The sequence below is a fragment of the Muntiacus reevesi genome, chromosome 11 (assembly GCF_963930625.1).
Source record: "Muntiacus reevesi chromosome 11, mMunRee1.1, whole genome shotgun sequence".
Lineage (NCBI taxonomy): Eukaryota > Metazoa > Chordata > Mammalia > Artiodactyla > Cervidae > Muntiacus > Muntiacus reevesi.
In genome coordinates, this window is record NC_089259.1 from 391,026 (window position 1) to 396,820 (window position 5,795).

Below are 5,795 nucleotides of genomic sequence, written 5' to 3' on the forward strand. Positions count from 1 at the left end.
TATGCAGCTGACACCACTTTTATGGCAGAAAGTGAAGAAGAACTAAAGAGCCTCTTGATGAAAGTGAAAGAGGAGAGTATAAAAGTTGGCTTAAAGCTTAACATTCAGAAAACTAAGATCATGGCATCCAGTCCCATCACTTCATGGAAAATAGATGGAGAACAGTGGAAACAGTGGCAGACTTTATTTTGGGGGGCTCCAAAATCTGCAGATGGTGATTGCAGCCATGAAATTAAAAGGCGCTTACTTCTTGGAAGGAAAGTTATGACCAAACTAGACAGCATGTTAAAGCAGAGACATTACTTTGCTAACAAAGGTCCATCTAGTCAAGGCTATGGTTTTTCCAGTGGTCATGTATGGATGTGGGAGTTGGACTATAAAGAAAGCTGAGCACAGAAGAATCGATGCTTTTGAACTGTGATGTTGAAGAAAGCTCTTGAGAGTCCCTTGGACTGGAAGGTGATCCAACCAGTCCGTCCTAAAGGAATTCAGCCCTGAATATTCATTGGAAGGATTAATGCTGAAGCTGAAATTCCAATACTTTGGCCTGATGGGTAGAAATGACTCATTTGGAAAAACCCTGATGCTGGGAAAGATTGAAGGCGGGAGGAGAGGGGACAACAGAGAATGAGATGGTTGGATGACATCACCAGCTCAATGGACATGGGTTTGGGTGGACTCCAGGAGTTGGTGATGGACAGGGAGACCTGGCGTGCTGCGGTTCATGGGGTCACAAAGAGTCGGACACGACCGAGCGACTGAACTGAACTGAACTGAACTGTCCTCAAGCAGGACACATTATTGTTATATAATCCTAAGAAATGTAGAGGGGAAAAATGTTTGTCCTCTCTTCCTCCTTGAGAATTCCAGACCCCTCTCTCCTTGGGGACCCCCGGACTTCTTATCAATTTGCCTTGGAAATGGCTCTCTGATTCCTCCCTTTTCTTTTAGGAGATTTATGTTGCCAAGGGAAAGGGGTGTTGTTTTCATTCCATAAATGCTTCCTGCTGGTGAGGGGCATGGTCCCTAAATTGTTGAGGTACCATATTCTCCTAAGCCTCGTATTGAGAGTCTCTGATCCAGGGGCCCCAAGTTGGAGGAGGCTGTGGCACTCGTAGGGCTTGGACAACCATTTGTAACATAAAAGCCTTCATTCAACCTGAAACAAATCCAATTACACAGTTACAGATGCAGGGAGCAAACAGCAAAAACAGAACAATTAGAATTATTGTAATTAAGATAGTTTTCCACCATGGGGAACTAGTTAACACCTCCCAAAGTGAGGTAACTGAGGCTTCAGGAGTATCCATAGCCGCAATCATCTGGTTCATATGTTTAGTAAAGTGAGCAACATTAATCCTCATATCAGGTATATATGTACAGCATTGGGTATGAATAATGGCACAAGTTCCTCCTTGCACAGCTGTCAGAATATCTAAAGCCAATCTGTTTTGCAAGACCATCTTTCTAAATTGTGCTTATTCGGCATTAAGAGCTGAAATAATTTTTTGAGAATCTTATAAAGCCTGTTGAGTAAAATTAGTTAAAGCATCCACTCGTAGCATAATATCTGTAGTTCCCAGAGAGGGAACGAATACTGCAGCCAAATAATCATACCAGTGAAATACAGACCTTGCCCACCGAGTTTTAAGGTGTGGTAAATTAGCAGACTTTTTCTGGAAACTCTGATAACATAAAGCCATGAGTAAAAGCTAGACTTAGGGTGCATCTCCCTATCCAACCAGGGGGAAGCCATGTCCATAGGTAAGAGCCACATATCCAATAGGTCCCATTTGGAGCAAGCCAGCTGACTGAGATATCCAGTCCCAATCAATGCCTGGCCAGGCAAAGGGAGGACCTGAATTGGGGTTGGAAAACACGGGAATGATCACATTGCATATTTCCTGAGGCAAAAATCCCAAGTGTTTCCAATCATTATAATTAAGTTGTTGACTAACTTCTGGGGATGGCTCTATTTGTTCCCAGTATATAGGGCCAGTAGATATTAGATGTCCTTTTTCAGAAGTTAACCATATAACCCCATCCCATAATTGATAGACTTCAGGTAAAAAACCATTAGATCTAGACCCATTTACCTTATGTGTAGTGACATAATCATTAAACTGAGACAATGTATAATCAAAAGTAAAAGTCACCTTATGTCCATAGTTAAAGTACAAAGTGTTGCACAAGTCCATCTTATGGTTATTAGATGTCATCAGTTTAAGAGGAGGCATCACATGCGATTGTTGTCGAAGGCACTTTCAGACTTGGAGAAAGTCTTTTCCTTGAAGTGGAGATGTCTACCGCAGGAAGCCTTCCACTGATGAAGAGGGGAGCACTCTGCAGACCTCTCAATTAGACCGATTGCGGAATGCAGCATAAGAGTGAGCCCAAGACAGGAAGGCATTGTCTTGAGGATCAAGTGGCAGACTCAGGATTTTTGGAGTCAGCAGAAGTAGGCTCACATAGACTATCAGGCCAATCTGAAAAGTACAAAGTCAGAGCATAGAAAGTAAAGACATAAAATGACACCACTTATTTCTGGTCAGGGTGCCACCTCTTAACTTGATTGTGATATATCCACGAATCAATTCCTGGCACTTTGACAGCTGTGGGAGAAGAAAGAATAAACTGGTAAGGGCCTTCCTTGAGGGACTTGATGGAGAAGGCAATGGTACTCCACTTCAGTACTCTTGCCTGGAGAATTCCAGGGATGGGGGAGCCTGGTGGGCTGCCGTCTATGGGGTCACACAGAGTTGGAGACAACTGAAGTGACTTAGCTTAGCTTAGCTTAGAGGGGCTCAGGGACTGGCCCCTATATCCCAATGTTTTTATCAAGACTTTGGTTCCTGGCTCAAATAGAGGTTTGCTTGACTCAGAGGCTTGGTCAGGAGTCATCTCCTGGAGTTCCATTAATGCCTGTTGAAAATCTGAGAGCCGAGTTACATAGTTTGTTAATTCCAAGGCTTCAGGGTCTATAACAATGTCTGTGCATAAGAAAGGCCTTCCATAAATACATTCAAAGGGGGACAGTCCCTCCTTTTTTTGGGGGGGGGGGGGAGCAGTCCGAGCCTTCATTAAAGCTATGGGTAGAATTTTAATCCAACTGTCCTGCATGTTTTGAGCTAATTTGTGCGGATGTCTTTGATAATGTCATTAGCCTTTTCAACCTTTCCTGAGGATTGGGATCTCTAGGAACAGTGTAAGTGATATTTTATTCCTAGAGCTTTAGATACCCCCTGAATTACAGCAGCTTTAAAGGCAGGGCCATTGTCACTCTGAAGGCTCCGTGGCAGCCCAAACCTGGGGATAATTTCAGGGATTAAAATCTTTATAACCTCCTTAGCCTGTTCACTATGACAGGGAAAAGCCTCAATCCATCCAGTAAAAGTATCCACCCAAACTTGTAAGCAACAATATCCATTAGCTTTTGGCATATGAGTAAAATAAATTTCCCAGTCCTCTCCAGGATATTCTCCACTTTGTTGTAATCCAGATTTTGCTAACTTTCCAGTCTTTGGGTTATTTTTCTGACAAACCTCACACCTTTTGGTAATATTCTTTAAACTTTTCATTATATTTTTACCTTCAAACAAATGAGAAGCCATCTGGTAAGTACTTTCTGCACCCAAATGAAAACTCTGACATAAAACCCTTAAGAATTCTCCATTGAGCATTTTCAGGAATTAGTAATCGTCCAACCTCGGACTGTCACCATCCTTTATCAGTGATCTTTGCTCCTCTTTTCTCATATCTTTCTAATTCTTCCACTGTATATTGTGGTTTTTCCTGTTCCACAGGACCTGTCCAGATCAATGGCGTCTGTAGTGAAGGGGTTTCGTAAAGTGCTGCTTTTTTGGCTTGAGAGTCAGCTAACTGATTACCTTCAGCTACTTTACTCCCATCCCTGCTGTGCCCTTTGCAATACATAACCGCTACTTCTTTAGGTTAATCTATAGCAGTTAAAAGTCTCTCGATTTCTGTGAAATGTTTAGTAGGTTCTCCTGTTGCTGTTTTAAACTGCCTTTCTTTCCATATTGTGCGTGAGCATGTAAAGTAAAATAAACATACTTAGAATCAGTGTAGATATTTAGTCACTACCCTTTGCTTAACTCTAGAGCAAGGGCCAGAGCCGCAAGCTCCGCTAACTGAACACTGGTTCCCTGGGGGAGAAATTTTGCTTCTAAAACCTGTTCAGCAGTCACCACGGCGTAACCAGCTTTACACTTTCCACCCCAAACAAAATAACTGCCCTCTGTAAATATTTCCATGTCAGGATTGTCTAATGGGGTATCCATTTTATCTTCTCAAGCTACATAGTTTAAAGTTAGGAATTGGGAACAATTGAGATCAGGTGTTTCATTTTCCTTCTCAGGAAAGAAAGTGTCAGGATTTTATTTCCACAAACGTTAAGCTTAGTTACTAGTCCTTCTAACAACAATGACTGATATTTAAGAAGCCTACTCTCTGTCATCCGAGTATTAATCTTAGAATTTAAGATTTCACTCACATCATGAGAAGTCAATACAGTAAGATTTCATCCATTAATTATTTTTAAAGCTTCAGGTGTTTATAAAGTCATTGCCCCAATTACTCTGAGACAGTGGGGTCACCCACATGAAATTATGTCTAATTCTCTGCTTAGATAAGCAATAGATTGCTGGTGAGTCCCTTGGGGTTGTGTCAAAACTCCCAAGGCCATACCCTTTCTTTCAGTGACAAATTAAATTCTGACCCTTTGGGAAAGCTCAAAGCAGGAGCTTGCAGGAGAGCAGTCTGAAGAACCTTGAAAACCTTGCAAGTATCTGGAGACCAAACCAGTTTGTCAGTTTGGGCCTGCTGAGTTTCAGCTATAAGTTTATATAAAGGCTGGTCAAGTTCCCCATAACCTGGACTCCAAATGCAACAGCAGCCCATGATTCCCCCAAATCCTCTCAATTGCCTTAAAGTCATAGGTAGGGAATAGTTTAGTAAAGGTTTAATTCTCTCAGGGCCTATGACCCTAGTCCCTTCTGATATGATTGGGCCCAGATATCTAACAGATTGTTATCAAAGTTGAGCCTTTTCTCTTGATGCCTTGTAACCACAACCTGTCAGAAAGTTTAAAAAATCTTCTGAGGCTCATGAACAAGCTTCCTCTGTCTCAGCACAGAGCAAAATATCATCTACATATTGTAACACCACCGTTTTGGAGCTATTAAAATTTTGTAGATCCCATGACAAACTTTGTTAAAATAAGTGAGGACTGTCACGAAATCCCTGGGGCAAACCTGTCCAGGTTAACTGAGATGCTGGCTACATAGGGTCCTCAAAGGCAAATAAAAATTGACTTTCCTCTGCCAAAGGCACTGAATAGAAAGCATCTTTTAAATTAATTACTGAGAAATATTTGGCCCATTCAGGAATTTCAGACAACAGCATATTAAGGATTAGGCACCACAGGATGTAAAGGAACCACAGCCTCATTTATTATTCATAAATCTTGAACTAGTCTCCATTTATCATTTGATTTCTTTATACCCAAAATAAGCGTGTTGCATGGACTGTTACAGGGAATTAATAGTCCCTGCTCCTTTAAATTTTCAATGATGGGTTTTAACCCTTCCTTAACCTCAGGTTTCAGTGGACACTGCTCCTTATGTGCAAATAAGTGTGGTTCTTTGAGTTGGACAACTACAGGAATAACATTTTGTGCTCAACCCATAGATTTTCCATCAGCCCTTATTCTAGGATTTACATTTTCTTAATTAAAGGGAGAAAAAGGGAAGAATCCATATTCATGAAAACAGAGG

At 41.4% G+C, this 5,795-nt stretch overlaps 1 pseudogene; it reads right to left on the bottom strand.

Annotated features, from left to right (window-relative positions):
* Positions 1-1,026: 1,026 nt before the first annotated feature.
* LOC136144493 (endogenous retrovirus group PABLB member 1 Env polyprotein-like) lies at positions 1,027-3,933 on the bottom strand (annotated as a pseudogene).
* Between the last annotated feature and the right edge of the window lie 1,862 nt (positions 3,934-5,795).